A 23,836-nucleotide genomic window follows, 5' to 3' on the forward strand; every position below is an offset into this window, starting at 1 on the left:
ACTCAAAGCACCAGAGCTGCAGCCACTAGGACACACTCTATAGGCAGTAGCAGTGTTAGGGAGACTTGCTCAAGGTCTCCTACTGAATAGGTGCTGGCTTACTGAACAAGCAGAGCCAAGATTCAAAGCCAGGTCTCCTGTGTCAGAGGCAGAGCTCTTAACCATTACACTATCCAGCCACAGGAATAGAAGAGGGTAAAAAGATCAGGAGAACCTTAGGACAGCCACAGGCTTCCCGATACTGAGCTAATCATCTAACTTTGTTTCTCACTTCAGGTACTCTTTAAGTGTTTTGGGTAATGCTGGATGCTCACTGGAGACACTGCACCTGGAATAAGTCCTTCTACTTCCAAATCATTTGTAGTGGTCCACTGTAAGCTTACCAGTGACAACTTTTGGTAATAAAAATATTAGGGATTCACTACCCTGTCCTTACTTACCAAAAACATATCGGCCCATATGCAATTCACTTTTTTTCCTGAGTTTTCTCCTAGGTGATATTCTCACACGGGCCCATATGCAATTCACTTTTTCACCTGAGTTTTCTCCTAGGAGATAATTTTTCATCTTCGATTTAAAATAACTTTCCAGCACTTTTTAACTAAATTAATACCAAAAAGTAGGTGAAAAAGTGCTATCAAAATTATTTTGAGTATTTTCTTGCTTTCTGGTGGCTTAAAAGGCATTTTAATGACAAGTTTAAAATTATCACCTAGGAGAAAACTCAGGTAAAAAAGGGAATTGCATATGGGCCACAGTGTCAATAAAAAGACTTTTAACCTGCCTGGCGTTCTGATTCCCGTGGCCCTGCGGCCACAGGAACGTTTTTTGCACATTTTTTTTCATGTAGCTAGCCTAGCGCTAGCTACATGATTCCTCCATCCCTGCAGCGTCCCTCCCTGCCCTCCGATCGACCACCGGCGCAATGGCTTGTCCGGAAATACCGTTCTGAACGGGATTTCCTTGAGGGCTTCCCCCGTCACCATGTCGATGAACGTCGTGACGTCAGTGACGTCGTGATGTCACAGGGAGACCCGATCCACCCCTCAGCGCTGCCTGGTACTGATTGGCCAGGCGGTGCACGGGGTCTCGGCTGGGGGGGCCCTGTATCGTGGCGGGTAGTGGCGGGTAGTGGCGGATCAGCAGCGAGCAGCGGCGATCGAGTAAGGCACGCAGCAAGCAAAGTGCTTGCTGCGTGTTTAAAAAAAAATATTCAAATTGGCCCAGCAAGGTCTGAGCGGTGACCGCCGGCGTCTCTGGACTAGCCTAGCTCGTCCAGAACGCTAGGGAGGTTAAACCACCACCAAGCAAGAAAATGTTCAAAATAATTTTAATAGTTGCAAAGAAAGAAAAAAGAAGTAGGCACAGTGGATATCCGCCTTAGGGAGGGTTTCACTTCCTGGTATCAGAGTACAGGGTATTACCTTTTGCGTGCTCAGATGGATTAAATAGATATATTATACTTCACTTCAAAGAGCAGAAAAAATCTGGCACTGCATCAAGGTTTCTTATTTTGTCAGTTTTAATTTCCATTCACGTACAAACAAATCCATTCCATGATGTCAACAAAACCTTCTACTGACATACCCTTCCAGAGTCCTGGCTGTGGGGCAATGTGGGGGCGGCAGCGGCCTGCCTGACGACCGTTTCGCTCAACGAGCTTCCTCTGAGGCTCCATGCGCCATGAGCCTCAGAGGAAGCTCGTTGAGCGAAACGGTTGTCAGGCAGGCCGCTGCCGCCCCCACATTGCCCCACAGCCAGGACTCTGGAAGGGTATGTCAGTAGAAGGTTTTGTTGACATCATGGAATGGATTTGTTTGTACGTGAATGGAAATTAAAACTGACAAAATAAGAAACCTTGATGCAGTGCCAGATTTGTTCTGCTCTTTGAAGTGAAGTATCATTTTAATAGTACTTTTTCCACTTATATTTTGGCACTTTTTCAATTAAAAAGTGCTGAAAAGTTATTGTAAAGAGAAGATGAAAAATGATCTCCTAGGGGAAAACTCAGGAGAAAAAGTGAATTGCATATGGGAATCATGTAAGGAAACAAATAGGAAAGGTGACATTTGTACTAGTTTAATGCTTAACCTGACAAAATAGATGTGTGAACAAGTGAAAAAAAACCTTTTAATTCTGTCATGGCAGTTCTGTGGTTTAGGTGGTTGTAGACAGCCCAGCCAGAGGGCACTCCTGGAAATGCAGACAGGTCAGGACACGTTAGACATGCAGATCAATAGGACTGTGCTGTGCCATCATTGTGATCTCTCATCCTTTAAGGAATTTAAGAGCATATGGTGGCATTGTGCTGCTTCTGCCTTTCCCCAGTCTCGGGGCTGCTGGTTAGGGCACTGCAAAAACAGATTTGGGTGCCTATAAAATACAATTACTATTTTTAATGTAAGTAAAAATGGGATAACACAATCTTGAACTGATAGGAATATAGAAGCAAATATTGCTGATAGCTCCCTTTTGAAAGTGCTGTTTGACAATTGTGCTAATCCTCCACCTTTAATAACTTCTGAATCATTGACTTGGGACCAGTATGTAGATCTGGTTATATAACACCACTGGCTGCGGTTAAATACATTTTCTGTTCTGTAAAAGTATTGAAAATAATATATATATATATATATATATATATATATATATATATATATATATGTGTGTGTGTGTGTGTGTGTGTGTGTGTGTGTGTGTGTGTGTGTGTGTGTGTGTGTGTGTGTGTGTGTGTGTGTGTGTGTGTGTGTGTGTGTGTGTGTGTGTGTGTGTGTGTGTGTCTTTTTAAGGAGACATTATAAAAAGCAGAAAGTATACATCACCTGGTTATCAGAAGGGAACTCCCATCTTGACAGAGTGACTTTGAAGACCACCCGGATGTGCAGTAACAGTCGCAATCTTACAACACTAAAAATAGAAAAAATATGTAAAAATACATTGTATCAAAAAATAGATTTAGAGTATAGAAGTATATAGAAACAGCATTGTTTGCAGGCCTATAAATTATTATTAATAGGAAATGTAATGAAATGAAACAATACAATCTCCTCCCATGAGAATATCTAGCGGATATGTTGCAAAAGGGATTAACCATCTTGAGATCTAGTGCAACCCATTCCCACAGAATTTATTGTTTTTCTCATAAACATCTTGGTCCTTAATAAATTCACTTTTTCTCCTAGGTTTTCCAAGTTTCTCATAGAATACCATTTTTCATCTCCTGTTTAAAATAGCTTTTCAGCAATTTACAATTGAAAAAGTACCAAAAAGTTGGTGTGGTGAAGAAGTAGTGTCAAAATTATTCTAAGTATTTTCTTTATTGCTGGAGGTTTAAAAGGCATTTTATTGAAAGGTTTAATAATATCACCTTGAAGTAAACTTAGGAGAAAAAGTGAATTGTCTTTTTATTGTTATGCTAACCATAAACCTGTAGATATATGATAGAGCAGGCAAATGACTGATATATTCTTGTTCTAATCATCAATCAACTTGTCTCTATTTTTATTAGATTTCCATTAGATATAAAGATTGTATCCAATATCTAAGCTTTTAAAACATATTTTAGTGTATGGACACCTTTACCCTCTGTCATTGTGTTTCCAGACAGATTCATTATCATTAGTATGAAAAAACACATACACACATCACATACATCAAGGGCATTACAGCACAAATTCCAAATACTTACCACTACCATTACCAACAAAAGTCAAACAGACAACAGGGAAGTTTAGGCAGACTTATAAAGCCAATTACCAGGAGCAGAAACTTTTACAGATTTGGGGTTCATGTTCTTTCTTGAAATATCTGCATCATTCTAGCATAATTATAGATGAATTTCCACTATGCTACAAATTCAAGAGTAATATAGACTTAATTTGTCAAAGGACTAATTAATAATTTGTAAAATATATCTAAACAAATGCCCATGTGGCTTTTGCTGTGTGCATGAGTGTGTATATGTGTGTGTTCTCATAACCAAACCTGTATGAGGCAGCGCTGATAACTAATAGTGATGTAGCGAACATTAGATGTTCAGTTCGTGAACGCCAGTTTTCCGCAAAAGTTTGTGAATGGGCGAATTTGTTAAACCACCATAAACTTCAATGGGCAGGTGAATTTTAAAACCTATAGTGACTGTTTCTGGCCACAAAAGTGATGGAAATGTTGTTTTTTAAAGAAGCCTAACACCAGGACACTTGCATGCCGGAGGGGGATCCATGGCAAAAATACCACCAAATATTACGTAGTTTACGCAGAGTCGTGTTTTAATCTCTAAATGGCGGACATCAAAGTACATTCCTTAATTTGAACAATTAAGTGCTTTAAAACATACAGCGTTATACAGGGCGATAAGGTAGTGTAAGGTTTAGGCCCGGCTCACAATGACAGATGAAACACCGCATTTAACCATCGCAAACAACCACAAAGAGCTTTAGTGATAACATCGGGTGAGCTATTCATTGTTTTTACTAGTTGACACCTCTAGGACATAAATGTTAGTCCTGTCGGCAGCAATCTTTGTAGTGGTGTGCAGTGGCCACCGTGCTTGTGCGTACGTTCATGGGAGTGCAGGCGATTGTGGTTTTCCAGCCCCCATGGTCGGGCTGAGGTAGTTCAATGACAGTTAAGTGACCAAAGAAACACTGATTCTGCACTGAGGCCTTATACAGGGGGCAGTAATGGATACTAGATGCCAGTAGTGGTGTGAAGGATTATTGGGTTATGGTAGGTGCACAGCTAGGACCAGCAGACCTGTCTCCAACAGCTAACATGTGTACTGGACACACAGAACTGCAATATAACAATGCAAAAAAAAAGAAAAACAGCCCTTACAAGGGCGATTGATTTACCAAAGTCAGTGCACTATAGGCCAGCAGACCTGTCTCCGACAGTTAATGGTTGCACTGGACACACAGAACTGCAATACAACAATAGCAAGAAAAAGAAGAACAGCCCTTAGAAGGGGGAACTACTGTAGCACTAAGCACTGACTGCCCCTGTCTGCAACAGCTAAAGTGCACTGTGTGGACACACTGAACTGCAATACCATAAGATCAAAACACAGCCTTTAGAAGGGTTCTTGTGGTTATGTAAATAGTTAATTGGTACTGTAGCAGCAAGAAACTCCAGTAGGGACACTGAACAAAGGTCTAACTAACCCTTTTCCTAATAGCAGTACAGCTCTGTCCCTAGTTTCCTTCACAGCAGCCAGAGGCAGAGTGAAAAATGGCTGCTGTGCTGGCTTTCTGATAGGTTTGGGGTGGTCCACGTGGGAGGGATAGTTGATTGGCTGCCAATTGTCTGCTGGCTTTGGGTGAGGGGTCAATTTTTGGCTTCATTATAATGTATAGAGGGCGGGTCGAAAATGTCATATGTTCATGAACAGACGTGAACACGAACACGCGTTGTTCCCCAGGAGCTGTCTGTCCGCAAGCAGTTCAGGCCATCCCTAATAACTAAGTTTCTGGCTTTGCCCCCTTCCAGATGACATAGAAAAACAAGCATGGGGGCATATGACAGCCTACTATCTTAGTGCAAATATCAGGTATTTTAATATCGGAAACATTTATTTTCTTTACATGAGAAGCTGTGATGGCAGAGAAGGTACTGACAGCCCACTCCAGATGACTTTTGCCAAGAAAACCAGATGAACAGAAGCAACGAGAGTTATGTCGATATAGCATCTGAAGATGAGTACCCCAGGTCTGAAGATGTCCAACAAGTTACTGGGGAAGAGCAAAAGACTAGCAGGAGTAGAGAAAGAGCTACTGGTGCTGTTGGATTAAAGACAAGATAACATTCAAATGTTGAGGTGCTCAGATGTATGAAAAGTAAAGTCCAATGTTGCAAAAGACTATACCATTGGCACTTGTAAGATACATAAATCAAGGAACGTAAGACGAGATCAAAGATGAGATGGCAAGGCTAAAAACTGACATCCTGGGAATTATTGAACTAAATTGAACTGGCGTTGGTAATTTTACATCAGATTTTCTATTGTGGACAGGATACTCACAAAAGAAATGGAGTAGCCTTCATTATCAGTAAAAAAAATTACAACATTAGTTCATGCTTACAATCCAAAAAGTGACCATTCAATATTACAGTGATTAATGTTTATGCTCCAACAACTGAAGCTGATGAGAAGGAAGTGGAACAGTTTTATGATTTGCAATAGCTAGTGGACTCAACACCCAAGAGAGACATTACATTCAGAGATGGCCTGAACGGTTCGCCCGCAAACAGTTTGCGGCGAACTTCCAGGGTTCGCGATCGCGGAGAACCGGGAACTTTTCCGGAAGTATGGTTCACCCCCATAGTGCATCATGAGGGTTAAATTTGACCCTCTACATCACAGTCAGCAGGCACATTGTAGTCAATCAGGGTACACTCCCTCCTGGAGCCCCCTCCCCTCCTTATACAAGGCAGGCAGCATCAGGCTTTTCACTCACTTGTGTGCCTGCAGTAATTAGTGAAGGGATAGCTGCTGCAGACTCTCATAGGGAAAGCTTAGTTAGGCTCTTGTAGGCTTCTTAGCTTGCTCCTTGCTGATTCTTATTGCTAAAAAAGCACCCCACAACAGCTCTTTTGAGAGCTAATCTTGTTCTTGTGATCTATTTTTTTTGTGTGTGTGTGTGTGTGTGTGTTTCCTACTGACACTTGTGTTGCATAGACAGCCTTGGTAATTCCTACTATGTGTGCCACTGCCAGGCCCAGCACATTCAGTGACTACTACCTGTGTGTGTGACAGGTGCACATTGTAATACCCACTGCATATACCTACCTGTTGTTCACTGTGCACCCACCCACCTATGTGAGCGCACGCAGTGTCACTGTGCATGTCTGGTACCTGTCTGTGTGTGACAGGTGCACATTGTAATACCCACTGCATATACCTACCTGTTGTTCACTGTGCACCCACCCACCTATGTGAGCGCACACAGTGTCACTGTGCCTGTCCGGTACCTGTCTGTGTGTGACAGATGCACATTGTAATACTCATCACTGCATATACCTACTACTACCTGTTGTTCACTTCAGTGAACCCACCCACCTACGTGAGTGCACACAGTGGGATATACCACTCTGTGCATACCTGTTAACAGCACCTGTGTGACTACACATTGTATTACTCAAGTCAGTGCATAGCTTTCACTTCATCCCCCCGATATGGACAAAACGGACAAAACAGGTAGAGGCCGAGGTAGAGGCAGACCCAGAGGAAGGCCAACCAGCAGGTCTGTGCGAGGTTGTGGTGATGTGATTTTGTGTGGCCCTGGACCAAAGTACAGTGCTCAGAGGAAGGCACATCCCATCAACTCCCAAGATTGTCAGGACGTGGTTGACTATTTAACACAGAACACCTCATCTTCTGCAGCTACCAGCGCTACTCCAAGTACCACATCCGCTACATTTGACAGTTTGCAGGTGTTATTTGGTGGGGAAATCACTGATGCACTGCATTATTGTTACAACTAGATGAAGGCGCTAAGCAAGTTACACCACCTCATTTGTCTGAGTTAGGCGACACTATGGACGTAACATGTGCGGAGGGGGATGATGAAGTACCTGCTGTTGGTGCAGTTTTGGAAGTGTCTGAAGCAAGTGAAGCTGGGCAGGATGATTATGATGATGACGATGATACGGATCCCACGTATGTTCCCAATAGAGGAGATGAACAGGGGAACAGTTCAGAGGGGGAGTCAGAGAGGAGTAGGAGGAGACGAGTTCCTGAAAGAAGCAGGGGGAGCTTGACATCAGAAACAGCTGGTGGCAGTGTCCGGCGCCATGTACACCTATGTACAGCCAGCCAACATGCCCTTCAACGTCAGCTGCTGATGCCACCATAGTGCCATCACCCCAGGGGGGCTCAGCGGTTTGGAAATTTTTTAATGTGTCTGCCTCAGATCGGAGCAATGCCATCTGTTATCTCTGCCTCCAAAAATTTAGCCGTGGAAAGCCCAACACCCACGTAGGGACAAGTGCCTTACGAAGGCTCATGGAGAAAAGGCACAAACTGCAATGGGAAGAGCACCTGAGCAAAAGCAGCACACAAAAGAAAAGCCACCCTCCTTCTACTCTTCCTCCTTCAGGTGCATCATCCTTAGCCGCTTTCTCCCTTTCACCTTCACAGCCACCCTCCTCCACTCCGCCTCTGACCTTGAGCGGTTCCCTTTTCATCTGCCAACAGCAGCCAGGTGTCTGTGAAGGAAATCTTTGAGCGGAAGAAGCCAATTTCTGCCAGTCACCCCCTTGCCCGGTGTCTGACAGCTGGCTTGGCGGAACTGTTAGCTCGCCAGCTGTTACCATACCAGCTGGTGGACTCTGAGGCCTTCCATAAATTTGTGGCCAATGGGACACCGCAGTGGAAGATGCCAGGCCGCAATTATTTCTCTAAAAAGGCGATACACTAACTATACTGTGAAGTTGAGAGGCAAGTGGTGTCATCTCTGGCACACAGCGTTGGGTCAAGGGTCCACCTGACCACGGATGCCTGGTCTGCCAAGCATGGTCAGGGCAGGTACATTACTTACACAGCCCATTGGGTCAACCTGGTGACTGATGGCAAGTAGGGAGTACGAGGCTGTGCAGCGGACCAACTTGTGACACCACCACGGCTTGCAGGTAGGCCTCCTGCCACCTCCTCTCCTCCTGCTACATCCTCTTCACTGTCGTCATCCTCCTCCTCCTTGGCTGAGTGTCAGTTCAACTCAACTGGTGCTGCGATCTCCTCTCCAGCTACACAGCCCCATCTCCCCAGGGCCTATGCTGCATGCCAGGTACGACGGTGTCATGCCATCTTAGACACGTCTTGCTTCAAAGCGGAGAGTCACACTGGAGCAGCTCTTCTGGCTGCTCTTCACAAACAGGTGGATCAGAGGCTGACCCCGCACCAGCTGGAGATCGGCAACGTGGTGTGTGACAACGGCAGCAATCTCATTTCCGCATTGAATTTGGGAAAGCTGACACATGTACCCTGCATGGCACATGTGCTGAATCTATTTATTCAAAGATTTGTGTCAAAGTACCCAGGCTTAGAGGCAGAGGTGGCCTTAGAGTATGCGGGGCCTGGGGCGAGTGTCATATGCGGGGCCTAGCGACATATGCTGTGGATACACATGTTGTGGAAGCACACGCTCTGTATAGGTTAGATAGGTAGGTGCCTCCAGTATAGGTTAGATAGGTAGGTGCGACAGTATAGATTAGATAGGTAGGTGTCCTGCAGTATAGATTAGATAGGTGCCTGCAGTAAAGATTAGACAGGTAGGTGCCCTGAAGTACAGATTAGATAGGTAGGTAGGTACCCTGCAGTATAGATTAGATAGGTGCCTGCAGTATAGATTAGTTAGGTAGGTACCCCACACTATATATATGATAGGTGCCTGCAGTATAGATTAGATAGGGTGGTGCCCTGCAGTACAGATTAGATAGGTTCCTGCAGTATAGATTAGAATGGTGCCTGCAGTATAGATTAGATAGGTGCCTGCAGTATAGATTAGACAGGTAGGTGCCCTGCAGTACAGATTAGATAGGTAGGTAGGTGCCCTGCAGTACAGATTAGATAGGAAGGTGCCTGCAGTATAGATTAGTTAGGTAGGTACCCCGCAGTATATATTAGATAGGTGCCTGCAGTATAGATTAGGTAGGGTGGTGCCCTGCAGTACAGATTAGATAGGTGCCCTTCAGTATAGATTAGATAGATAGGTGCCAACCTGCAGTATAGATTAGATAGGTTCCTGCAGTATAGATTAGATAGGTGTCTGCAGTACAGATTAGATCGGTGCCAGCCTGCAGTATAGGTTAGATAGGTGCCTGCAGTATAGGTTAGATAGGTGCCTGCAGTATAGATTAGATAGGTGCCAGCCTGCAGTATAGGTTAGATAGGTGCCAGCCTGCAGTATAGGTTAGATAGGTGCCAGCCTGCAGTATAGATTAGATAAGTGCCAGCCTGCAGTATAGATTAGATAGGTGCCCGCAGTATAGATTAGATAGGTGCCAGCCTGCAGTATAGGTTAAAAGGTGCCTGCAGTATAGGTTAGATAGGTGCCAGCCTGCAGTATAGATTAGATAGGTGCCAGCCTGCAGTATAGGTTAGATAGGTGCCTGCAGTATAGATGAGATAGGTGCCAGCCTGCAGTATAGGTTAGATAGGTGCCAGCCTGCAGTATAGGTTAGATAGGTGCCAGCCTGTAGTATAGATGAGATAGGTGCCAGCCTGCAGTATATGTTAGATAGGTGCCAGCCTGCAGTATAGGTTAGATAGGTGCCTGCAGTATAGGTTAGATAGGTGCCAGCCTGCAGTATAGATTAGATAGGTGCCAGCCTGCAGTATAGGTTAGATAGGTGCCTGCAGTATAGGTTAGATAGGTGCCAGCCTGCAGTATAGATTAGATAGGTGCCAGCCTGCAGTATAGGTTAGATAGGTGCCTGCAGTATAGACTAGATAGGTGCCAGCCTGCAGTATAGGTTAGATAGGTGCCAGCCTGCAGTATAATTTAGATAGGTGCCTGCAGTATAGATTAGATAGGTGCCAGCCTGCAGTATAGGTTAGATAGGTGCCAGCCTGCAGTATAGGTTAGATAGGTGCCTGCAGTATAGGTTAAATATTTTCCAGCCTGCAGTATAGGTTAGATAGGTGCCAGCCTGCAGTATAGATTAGATAGGTGCCAGCCTGCAGTATAGGTTAGATAGGTGCCTGCAGTATAGGTTAGATAGGTGCCAGCCTGCAGTATAGATTAGATAGGTGCCAGCCTGCAGTATAGGTTAGATAGGTGCCTGCAGTATAGGTTAGATAGGTGCCAGCCTGCAGTATAGGTTAGATAGGTGCCAGCCTGCAGTATAGATTAGATAGGTGCCAGCCTGCAGTATAGGTTAGATAGGTGCCTGCAGTATAGATTAGATAGGTGCCAGCCTGCAGTATAGGTTAGATAGGTGCCAGCCTGCAGTATAGGTTAGATAGGTGCCAGCCTGCAGTATAATTTAGATAGGTGCCTGCAGTATAGATTAGATAGGTGCCAGCCTGCAGTATAGATTAGATAGGTGCCAGCCTGCAGTATAGGTTAGATAGGTGCCTGCAGTATAGGTTAGATAGGTGCCAGCCTGCAGTATAGGTTAGATAGGTGCCAGCCTGCAGTATAGATTAGATAGGTGCCAGCCTGCAGTATAGGTTAGATAGGTGCCTGCAGTATAGATTAGATAGGTGCCAGCCTGCAGTATAGGTTAGATAGGTGCCAGCCTGCAGTATAGGTTAGATAGGTGCCAGCCTGCAGTATAATTTAGATAGGTGCCTGCAGTATAGATTAGATAGGTGCCAGCCTGCAGTATAGGTTAGATAGGTGCCAGCCTGCAGTATAGGTTAGATAGGTGCCTGCAGTATAGGTTAAATATTTGCCAGCCTGCAGTATAGGTTAGATAGGTGCCAGCCTGCAGTATAGATTAGATAGGTGCCAGCCTGCAGTATAGGTTAGATAGGTGCCTGCAGTATAGATTAGACAGGTGCCAGCCTGCAGTATAGGTTAGATAGGTGCCAGCCTGCAGTATAATTTAGATAGGTGCCTGCAGTATAGATTAGATAGGTGCCAGCCTGCAGTATAGGTTAGATAAGGTGGCTGCAGTGCTGGGGAGAGCGGGCATAGTTGTTAAAACTCACGTGTCTTCCTCCGATCCACAGAGCTACCATCTATTTCCTCTCCCGGCATCTCTGTATTGGTAACAGTGCCCCCCTGTGGTGACATGCGGTCACGTCATCATAGGGGGCGCTGTTACCAATACACACATGCTGGGAGAGGAAATAGGTGGTAGCTGGGAGCATCAGTGAAGACACGTGAGTTTTAACAACTATGCCCGCTCTCCCCAGCACTGCAGAGGGTGCGGGGCCTGCTCAGGTGCGGGGCCTGGGGCGATTGTCCCACTTGCCACCCCCAAAGGCCGGCTCTGCTTAGAGGATGTCCGGAAGCAGGCCAGGAAGTTGTGTGGGCATTTCAGGCGGTCTTACACGGCCATGGCACACTTTGCTGAGATTCAGTGGAGAAACAAGTTGCCGGTGAGGCACCTCATTTGCGATAGCCCGACTCGCTGGAATTCGACCCTCCTTATGTTCTCTCACCTGCTAGAACAGGAGAAAGCTGTCACTCAGTACCTCTACAATTTCAGTAGAAGGACACAATCTGGGGAGATGGGATGTTCTGACCCAACAACTGGACACTTATGCGAAATGCATGCAGGCTCATGTGGCCGTTTAAGGAGGTGACCAACCTGGTGAGTCGCAGTGAAGGCACCATCAGCGACTTGATCCCGTACACTTACTTCATGGAGCGTGCCATGAGTAGAGTGGTGGATCAAGCTGTGGAGGAGCGTGAAGAGGAACAGTTACGGGAGGAACAGTTGTGGGAGCAATTTTCATCAGAACCAGATGTTTCCTCAACACCTGCGGTAGCACAGAGGGGGGAGGAGGAGGAAGAGTCGTGTGGGGAAGAGGAGTCAGACTCGGATGATGAGGAAGGTGTTTCTTTGGAGGAGGAGGAGGAGGCGGTGGCAGAAAAAAAACTGAAGCAGGCGTCGCAGGGGGCTCAACGTTCTCGTGACTGGGGGAGGAGGAGGACTTACCTGACTTCACTGAGGAAGAGCAAGAGGAGATGGATAGTACGTCTAGATCCAACTTTTTGCAGATGGCGTCTTTCATGCTGTCCAGCCTGTTCAGGGACCCCCGTATAAAAAAACCTCAAGGGGAATGAGCTGTACTGGGTGGCTACGCTACTAGACCCTCGGTATAGCCACAAAGTGGCGGACATGTTACCAACTCACCTGAAGGCAAAAAGGATGCAGCACTTGCAGAACAAGCTGGCAACTATGCTTTACAGTGCGTTTAAGGGTGATGTCACAGCACAACGGAATAAAGGTACCACTGTCAGTAATCCTTCTACCATGTCCATGCAGGCAAGGACAGGACGCTCCAGTGCCCTCATGGTGATGTGGGACATGTGGACATTCTTTAGTCCAACACCTCGCCTTAGCGCTTCCGGATCCACCCTTCACCAATGCCTGGACCAGCAGGTAGCCCACTACCTGGCCTTAAGTGTGGATGTAGACATTGTGAGCAGCCTTGGACTACTGGGTGCGCAGGCTTGACCTGTGGCCAGAGTTGTCCCAATTTGCCATCCAACTTCTGTCGTGCCCTGCCTCAAGCGTCCTGTCAGAAAGGACATTCAGCGCAGCTGGGGGCATTGTCACTAAGAAGAGAAGTCGCCTAAGTCACAAAAGTGTTTAGTACCTGACCTTTATCAAAATGAATGAGGCATGGATCCCGAAGGGCTACTGCCCACCCCAAGACTAAGTCAGTCCCCACACACAGCATCTCTGCCCGCACGCCGTGTGACTGCCTGCCCCAAGACTAAGTCGCTCCCCACACAGCACCTCTGCCCGCAGGCCGCTTGACTGCCTTCTCTGCCACCACCAACAGGGTCCAGGACTCCAGGTGGATTTCTGAATTTTTAAGGCCGCTGCTAGCAGCGGCCGCTTTACTAATTTTTCTGGTGCGTGTACATGCCTAATTTTTCTGGCTGCACTGCAGCTGCAACAACAAAACAAAAGAGATGTACATGTGCCTATTCCCCTTCATGATCATTACCTTGCCGCGGTGAAGGGACCTGCGTATCACAATGAAGCAATGACCGCCGGCTATATGAGTGTCTTAGGGGGGGGGGCACACCCAAGATAATAAGGTCATTGTTTCATTGTGGACAGACCAAATTTGATCAGCTGGACAGTCACTGTTCTGTCATTCAGCTAGCTCAGCCCGGCGACCATATGGGCTTGAAAACTGCCATGACCTGCACTCTCGCCATGGTGCACACCAGTCCAGCATGGCCGTCACAACACAAACAGCTGTTTGCAGTGCGTTACACAGTGAGTTTGGTGTGTCAGTGTGAAGCAGTACTCTAATTACACTCCCTGATTGATGTATACACATGCAAGATGTTTTAAAGAGACTCTGTAACATGAAAAACATCCCCTGGGGGGTACTCACCTCGGGTGGGGGAAGCCTCGGGATCCTAATGAGGCTTCCCACGCCGTCCTCTGTCCCACGGGGGTCTCGCCGCAGCCCTCCGAACAGCCGGCGACTGTGCCGACTGTCAGTTCAATATTTACCTTTGCTGGCTCCAGCGGGGGCGCTGTGGCGACTTTCGGCACGGAAATAGATGGAAATACCCGATCTCCGTCGGGTCCGCTCTACTGCGCCGGAAACTTGCGCCTGCGCAGTAGAGCAGACCCGACGGCGATCGGGTATTTCCGCCTACTTCGGCGCCGACAGCCATCAGAGCGCCTGCGCAGGAGCCAGGAAGGTAAATATTGCGTCACCGCTGTACGGAGGGCTACAGCGAGACCCCCGAGGGACGCAGGACGGCGTGGGAAGCCTCATTAGGATCCTGAGGCTTTCCCCACCCGAGGTGAGTACCCCCCAGGGGCCGTTTTGTCGTTACAGTTCCTCTTTAAAGCAATTTAGGCCTGCTATTTAGCATTCAATGTGATTTCTGCCCTTAAAACGCTGCTTTGCGTCAAATCCAGATTTTTCCCCGGGACTTTTGGTGTCAATCCCACTCCGCCATGCCCCCTCGAGGTGTTAGACCTCTTGAAACATCTTTTCCATCACTTTTGTGGCCAGCATAAGTGTTTCTAGTTTTTAAGGTTCACCTCCCCATTGAAGTCTATTGCGGTTCAAAAAGTTCACGCGAACCGAACTTTTGCGGAAGTTCGCGAACCGAAAATCGGAGGTTCGTGCCATCTCTAATTACATTATCATAGGTGACTAGAATGTTAAAGGTGGCAGATAAAACAGACGGAATTACAGGCAAGTCTGGTCTTGGAAAAAGTAATGAAGCAGGACAGAGGCTAATAGAATTTTGCCAATGGCGGCAAAATGATGAGCTTCCCTGCTCCTGGTCAGTTTCTGGTCCATATTAGGAACTGAATTCCACTTTTGCTACTCCAGAATACCACCTGTGTGGTCACTCACATGCACTGTAGTTCCAGTTTTGCTATTTTGGAGTAACATTCTTATTGGACCAATCAAGTTATGGTTATATTTGAGCTGTGTTATTGAATCTCTCATGTTGTGTAGATGTGTGTGTGTGTTGAAGACGCTAAGAAGGTGAAGGTTTATGGATGGGTTGGGTGGCTGTTTTTAGATGGGTTAACTGTTTCTATTGGCATTGTTATATTGATAAAAGGTTTTTGTATATTTCACCCATTAGTGTTTGTGATCTGTTGGGACATACGCCTCCTTTTCTATATATCACTGTTTGTGATAATGTTTATTTATTGTATGTAAGGGATTTTTGCCTTCCTCTGGATCAACAGGGATATGTGAGGGAGCAGGCTGGTGTTGTACTTTTTTTTCTGGTTGAACTCGATGGACGTATGACTTTTTTCAACCCAAATAACTATGTAACTGTAATTTATCTACACCACATACACAATTCATTATGTCATAAGTTTATTTTCATTTCAGGTTTACTTTAATAAATCAGTTGAAAGATTGCAGGATTGTTGGTTAATGATCTGTATGCAAATATTGAGTAGACGAGGAACTGTTGGGAAAATAACATAATTAATAAAATTGCTTATTTTTTAAAATATTAATTTATTGATTATTTACTCAGTGTTTGCCCATTGTAAAATCTTTCCTGACCCTGGTTTCCATTCTGAAATGTATCACTGGTGGTAACCTCTTTAGTTCTGCCCGGTTCTGTACGGAATGTTCGTGGGCTGTGCGTGCCATCGTGCAGGCAGAAGCCTGCGATTGCGATGGTCCCAGCAACAGGGGGGATTGGTGGCAGGGGACTGAAGTCCCTAGAGCTAATCCGTGCTTGTCCGGCAAGAATGATAAGCATTTTTGTTCAAAAACAGTGATCATTCTCAAATGGTGCTGCTGCATTCCCTCCTGCTTGCTCATTTTTGCCGTTCCCACCATTCATTCATCTCCCCTCTAGGCCCTCATGATTGCCAGCATCAATGAGATGCCTGCATCACTTCCGAAGTAACACAGCCATGCATTACTTCCTATTTAGCCTACTTATTGTACTCTAATAGATAATAATGCGCGAGGACATCTTGTGGCCAAATAGTAAAATTACACCTACTTACATTAGGGACTACATTTTTTTAATATGTATGTCAAGAGGGTATATTATTATTAAATTATGTGCTTGCAATAAGTGATTGATGTAAAACTGAAAAATGCACCTTTATTTCTAAATAAAATATTGTCACCATACATTGTTCTAGGAATATAATTTTAATGTTGCAATAACTGGGACAAATGGGCAAATAAATGTGCTTTTATCTACAGTTTTACATTTTATTTTTAAACTACAATAGCCGAAAACTGAGAAATAATGAATTTTTTCATTTTTTTCTTATTATTCCCATTAAAATGCATTTACAATAAAATTATACTTAACATAATGTACCACCCAAAGAAAGCCTAATTGGTGGCAAAAAAACAACTTATAGATCATTTTGTTGTGATAAGTAGTGATAAAGTTATTGGGGAATGAAAGAGAGAAGCGCTGAAATGTAAAAATTCCTCTCATCCATAAGGTGAAAACAACCCTCGGGCTAAAGTGGTTAATACAGAAGTAATACCTTAGGCCAGTGTTAGGATCCATTTAAGAAATGTGGTGTAAGATGTTTAAATCAATTTCAATATAAAGATGTACAGGGGAATAAAAAAGCAACACGAATTGTACCAAAAAAGCCGCCACAAAAACAACTGCAGAACTGAGCAGGGGTAAAAAAAAAACCACACTTTAAACCATCTGATAGACCTTCATGAACAAGTTTTATTCTGTAATATTGCTGCCAGTTTATAGCTGTTAAACTGCAAACGGGAGATTGCACAACACTAGGGCTCAAACCGTAAATAGGAACTCCAGTGAAATTAATGTAATAAAAAAGTGCTCCATCTTTACAATAATTATGTATAAATGATTTAGTCAGTGTTTTCCCATTGTAAAATCTTTCCTCTCCGATTTACATTCTGACATTTACCACATGGTGACATTTTTACTGCTGGCAGGTGATGTCAGTGGAAGGAGATGGTGCTTGCTTTTTTGGCAGTTGGAGCCAGCTGTAAACAGCTGTTATGTACCACTATGCAATGAGGTTCACAGACAGGAAACTGTCAGGACCATGGTCCTGACATCACACTGTGGGAGGGGTTTTACCACAATATCAGCCATACAGAGCCCCCTGATGATCTGTTTGTGAAAAGGAAAATATTTCTCATGGGAAAGGGGGTATCAGCTAGTGATTGGGATGAAGTTCAATTCTTGGTCACAGTTTCTCTTTAAGTCATGGAACTGTTACCTCTGTAGCAGAGTATCAGTACATTTTGTTCTTTTTGATGTATATATGAAGTTGAGTTTTGAACTGAGTTATGCAGTATATGTGTAACAGTGGGTGAATTTATTTGAATTATGTTCTTTACTCTATAATTCAATATTTTTATAAACGTCTGTTCTTTTGTTATTTTGAAAATGCATTTAATTTTGTTTCTAAATTACTAGTGCAGGGTGCTCTGTTCCGTTTGCTTCTGATAATGCACAATCAACATTCTAAGTATTATTACAATGCTAAAGAACATTACTTAGAATAAGAAACAGCTTTTCACAGGGTCAATATTGTTAGGTTCATGTGGCCAATGCAAGCAGCACACTAATAAGTGTTTATTGAACATTTCAAGTGAACCTGAGCTGAGAATGATATGGAGGCTGTCATATTTATTTCATTTTAAACAATACTAGTTGCCTGGCAGCCCTGCTGATCTATCTGCCTGCAGTAGTGTCTGGATTAGCCCAGAAACAAGCATGCAGCTAATATACACGTTTGTCAAAAACACCTGATCTGCATATGCTTGTTCAGGGTCTATGGCTAAAAGAATTGGAGGCTAAGGATCAGCAGGGCAGCCACAGGCAACTGGTATTGCTTAAAAGGAAATATGGCAGCCTCCATATCACTATCCTCTCAGGTTCACTTTAAAGTCAAGACTATAGAGTGGTTGCCATTGTTTCCATTACATTTTGCTCTGTTCCTGTATAGATCAGTTGCTAATATCAGATGGTGGAGCCTTGCTTGAGGCAGCATTTTGAGTCAATCCAAGTTCAGCCTTAAGACCATTCAAATTATTCAATGCCATATTTGGTAAACCATTGACCTTCCAAGGACACTCACCAAACTGTTATTAGAAAGTTTGAATCACCTTGTTTACTACTCAGAGAGCTGGTGCACACCAGAGCTGTTCTGAAGCGTTTTTTAAAACGCTTGCAGGAGGAAAACCGCTTGGCTAATGAAAGTGAATGGGATGGTGCACACCAGAGAGGTTCGTTTTTTTCCACAAACGCAAATTCGGGGGCTGCAGCATTTTTCAGATTTCTGAGGCATTTCTGCCTCAATGTTAAAGTATAGGAAAGTGGAAAACCGCTCTGAAAGACACTAGATCAGCACAGTTTTCCAGGCGTTTTAGTTACAAAAGCTGTACTGTAACAATATTTGAAATCTACTACACAAAAACGCTCCAAAAATGCAAGGCATGTTTAGAAAATGTCTCTAAACATGCCTAGAATCGCTCTAAAAATCTGCTTCAAAAACCTTTAGCGTTAGTAGATCTGCTAGAGGTTTTTGGAGTGCACTGGGCCTTACAGACTTTCCAGCGCTATGGCTCTGAGATAACTTTAGCTAGTGGTAACCTATTGTCCAGTTTTATACCTAAAAATATTATTTTAGTCATTAAAGAGGCGTTGTAATGAAAAATAGTCGAATGCAATAAATTATTTAGGAATCTAGGATAACCATTTTAGCATTATTTTTTTGTGTCAGCACTGCTATATATTGAACTTAGCCCCACCCTCCCAGTGATGTCAAGCCTAGGCTGATTAGCTATGCATCCTTCTTCTCCCAGTGCACTCTGGGAGACTAGGTGGTTTTCTATTTTAATATCAAAGATATTTATCCTATACAATAAAACCTAACTGTCCCTGCGTCATCCACTTTCCCTGTCTGTCCATCCGTCCGAAGCTTTTTTGTACTGCGCATGTGCGCAGTACAGACAGCCGTTGGGACGGGAGATTGGGCCAGGGAGCAGGGCGGCTGTGTGCATGCGCAGCGAGCGGGTGCGCTCACGGGGAGTGCGCGGAATGGGTGCGCGTGAGGCGGGTGCATGCTCGCGCTCTGGCAGCGGTAGTTTAACTACCTAGAGTCCGTTTTTAAACGGGCTTAGGTAGCCTAGTAGAGAATTAAAAGGATACAAAAGAACAAACAGAGTTCACATGAAACATACACATCCAGCCAATCTCACAGTATGTAAACATGAATATCCTTTCAAAATGATTCTCTTAGTTTTACATACATATTGCAATACATCTCGCAATAACGTATATATCTTAACTCGCTGCTTAGTCTTTATAGATATAACATTATAACAACACTATGCCACATTATCCCTTGATGAACATAGAAAACAAAAAGTAGATTAGAGTAGTAAAATATTATGATGTAATAAATCCTGAACCTAGAATAACCAAGCTGTGACTAAATGATAACTGGTGAACCAGAGGGCATGCTACTAGCTACACTCATATCATGTGACATCATAATAGCTTATCAAGCTTAAAGAAAACCTGTACTGAAAATAAAAGTCAAAATAGGCATACACAAGTCATACTTACCTTCCATGTAGTCTACTTCTCAGTGTCTTTCTCCTGTCCTGCGTCCTATTTGTTCACTATGATCAAGGGAATTTTCCGTCCTCCATTTTGAAAATAGCCATTACCCATAACAGCTTTCTGGTCAGCACACAGTTAAACTGTAACATCGCCCACTTGAGCCATAGGGAAACATGGACATTGCCTGGTACATCAGTTTTCCTCTCAGCTATAACTAACAGCAACTGATATTTTACTGACAGCAACTGATATATTTCAGATCTGACAAAATATTGTCAGAACTGGATGGGATTATTGTCAGAAGAAAATGGTGAGCTTCTGAGAGGAACTGATGGCAAGGTAACTCTGTAATTTTCATTTGAAGTTACCTCATGTGTTTATTTTAAATATTTTTACTCAGTACAGGTTCTCTTTAAAGTTAGTTTACACCACTTGTTGAGAGAAACAGGGTATAGAGGCACAACTTGGTAATAGTGATATAGGGCAATTAGCTTGTAATGAGTAGCACGGAAAACGTATAGGCCCAGATTACCTCATTATACCCTATATTCAATGCTATCTCTAAATTCCTCCGATTGCACCCATGTGATTATAAATGTATGGATAGTGTCCTCTTTGTGGCCCTAATGTCCTCCATTCAGGTGGTTTTGCTTCAGCTCAGTACACACAACACCCCACCATTCCTCACAGATGCACCTGGAAGCACTAAAGATGTCACCACCTGTGATTAATTTCAGAATGTAAATCAAGTAGAGGAAAGATTTTACAGTGGGCAAAAACATCCTAAATAATTTATAAAGTAATATTGTAAAAAGAAAAAAATAAGCAAATTTATCCAGTACATTATTTTCACTCTTCAAAGGGACCCTGAGCAGACCCTTAAAATTAAAATCTTCACTTACCTGGGGCTTCCTCCAGCCTCTCGTAGCCCGTGAGGTCGTAAGCCTCCTGCACATGCACAGCTTAGTCTTTCAAGAACTGTGAATGCCCAGGAGGCTTACGGTAATGCGAGAATGATCAAGCCAGGTGCAAAGTCGGGTCAAGCATGTGCAGTTGCGCACTTCTCTCAAATTCACCAAGCTAACGAGGCCGCCAGCCTCTGGGACCAAGGAGAGGACCCAGAGGACTCCAAGGGACTTTGCAGGCTGCAGGGGGCTGGAGGAACAAGGCCGCCAGCCTCTGGGACCAAGGAGGGGACCCAGAGGACTCCAAGGGACCTTGCAGGCTACAGGAGGCTGGAGGAACAAGGCCGTCAGCCTCTGGGACCAAGGAGAGGACCCAGAGGACTCCAAGGGACCTTGCAGGCTACAGGGGGCTGGAGGAACAAGGCCGCCAGCCTCTGGGACCAAGGAGGGGACCCAGAGGAGTCCAAGGGACCTTGTAGGCTACAGGGGGCTGTAGGAAGCTCCAGGTAAGAGCAGATTTTCCTTTTAAGGGTCTGCTCGAGGTCCCTTGCAGTATTTTTCTTGCTGATTTTATTGTCATTTAGAAAATGCATGAAGGGACCATCTGTAGTACTATATTAGTGCATTGAGCCACTCTACAAAGATTGTACCTAGTACATCGTTCTGTACATAGAAAACCATATATGACATTAGAGCTGTGTGTTTTATGCTTGGAATGAAATGTAAATAATCTAACCTTTTAATACTGATCCTATAAGTTAGCAAAAACAGCTTGGCCAACATTTTACCTTTTTTTCAGTACTTCAATCTTTCTACGATTGATATAACTTCTCAGTGTACCTTCCACCGAAGTTATATTTTCCTGAGAGATGACAGTATTTTTAAGTAGCCACTCATGGCCCAACAAGGGCTGCAATGACATATAGAAACATTTTACAATTTGAACTGACTGTCTACTTGGGAGGTTAAATTAAAATGACTGATTACTTGAGAAAAGCACCTGTCTGAGCATGTTTGGCAGAGAAAGGGCCCAGTTCAGTTACAAATACTAGAGCCAAGGGCTAGTGGCAATCTAACACATGGAATTTTGTTATCCTAGGATGCAACTGATAAACATTGTTCTGATTGCAAATATGTTTAGTTGAAAACAAACTTGATTTCAATAATGAACTTCTCTGCTGAGAGCTGTGGGATCAGTTAGTGTTTTTAGATATGAAATACATTTTCACCTGCCTTCATTGTTTTATCATTAAAAATGAGGGCAGATGAGAGAAAAGAAAGTACATTTTGCCCATTTAAGGATGTAGACTTTCTGAAAGAATTGTATTGAACTTTTTCAGTTTTTAATGTTTCTTTACTCATTTTATTTTTACTAGTACTTTGAACTCCTTACCCCCCATGCAGTCTGTTACTGAAAGAATGGCTGAGCCTGAAAATGTGTGGCTAGACTGCTTTACTTGGGGGTTCCTTGAAATGGAAGGAGAATCCTGCCCTCTTTGTAAAGTACCCCTGTCTGAGGTTTTGATGAAGGGGTCATCTTCACCTAATACCCCCATGCATGTTGTAATTAGTCCTGTGGCTGATTTAGGGTGGAATCTGTAAAGAGACTTCAAGATATCTATCTACCAGGGAAATTAGTACAAGTGCACATTAGTACCCCTTAACCATTCACACAAATAGTTCAATGTAAAACACACCTTACACCTTTAAAACATATTTTGTTGAAAAATAATTTATATTTCCGAAAAACAAAAACTTTTATTTTTGTCCTATAACATAATGTGAGTCTTTTGAGCTGCCCCAGTTGTTGTTAACCTCTGGGGACTTCACTAAATCCTCATTGGAGTCCCCTCAACAGCCCTTCACACTGCTGCACTGCATCACTACACTGAAAAGGGGCTTTGGCAAAAGAATATTTAAATCTCCCATCAAGGCTTTCCATTGGTCCAATGAGTTGGTGAGATCACTGAAAGATTTTTTTTCTCCAATCTCTTGGATTAATAAACTGAATGGTGGTCCCATCTTGAGAATGGTGGTCAAACATCTTTAAATCTCCCACTTACTATTGATCAACTGATCTGACCAATAATAATCCCCAGCTGGAAGGAATCTCGTTGGTCATATCCAGAGGTATAATAATAGCTCTTGGAAACCCATGGGGGGGGGGGGGTTGTTCCTCCTCTCTCTCTCCACCAGCATGCAGAGTAGACCAGGGAGCAGTGTAATATTAAACTGCTCCTGTGCTGCTGGTCTCTTCCATTCATCACAGCTGCACACTCCCTGCTGCCATTTGCTGGCTCCTGATCACATGATCATTGGTAAGTCATGTGATTGGGAGCTGCAAATGGCGGCAGAGAGTGTGTGGCTATGATGCATGGGGGATAACCGCAATGCTAGAGCAGATAATTATTACTGCACTCCCTGTGCTACTCTGCAATGATGTTAGATTACTCGTAGAGTAATCAATGCTGCAGAAAAGATTGTAAGATTGCCCCTACCACCCCTAGACCTCTTCCACACTGCCAGAATGAAGATGAGGGCCACCAAGATATCACACGACCCATCCCACTCAGGCAGTTGCTTCTTCAAGCTCCTCTCATTGGGAAACTATTTTAGAGCCATTCTCTCCAGAACCACTAGGTGCAGGAGTACCTTCTTCCCTCAGGCTGTACTCCTACTGAACTCGAGCCCCCCATGATGACAGGTCATGCTAGTCCCTGGACAGTACTATTTTTCCCAAGACGCCCACCCCCAACTTCTTCACTGTGAGGAACTGGCTCCATATCCAGCTATTGAAGTTCATGACTGTATCCCTTGTTCTGAATGTATGCTTCCTAGACCTGTTCATGATCATTCTCATGCTGTCTACTCTATGTCTGTATATGTACAACTGCCATGCCATGTGTACCAAAAACAATTCCGAGTATGCCTATTGGTGTACTTGGTGAATACATTCTGGATATGACGTGTGGTGGGAGCTCTGGAAAATCCATATTTGAACTTCCCCGGGCCAGGGGTCCAACTGGGAGCCTTGGAGAAAAATTTAAAGCTGCTTTTGACAGAGCTTCCTTTCACTACTGTGTAGCATGGAACTGCAGTGGTTCATACAGTCACCAGGGGGTCTTAATCAAAATTCTGAGAGGAGGCCAGAATATTGTAATGACTAGAAGAGCTGAAAAGACTTAAATTGTGCTGCAGGATATAAAC

General features: G+C 44.1%; 1 protein-coding gene across 1 annotated transcript in view; it reads right to left on the reverse strand.

Annotated features, from left to right (window-relative positions):
• The window catches only part of CNR1 (cannabinoid receptor 1), a 147,606-nt gene that overhangs the window by 89,545 nt on the left and 34,225 nt on the right, over positions 1 to 23,836 (reverse strand). Inside the window, exon 2 of the mRNA XM_068231131.1 lies at positions 2,823 to 2,907. The gene's annotated coding sequence lies outside the window, so the exon portion shown is untranslated. The remainder of the gene's footprint in view (positions 1 to 2,822; positions 2,908 to 23,836) is intronic.

Source organism: Hyperolius riggenbachi, chromosome 4, assembly GCF_040937935.1.
Source record: "Hyperolius riggenbachi isolate aHypRig1 chromosome 4, aHypRig1.pri, whole genome shotgun sequence".
Taxonomy (NCBI): domain Eukaryota; kingdom Metazoa; phylum Chordata; class Amphibia; order Anura; family Hyperoliidae; genus Hyperolius; species Hyperolius riggenbachi.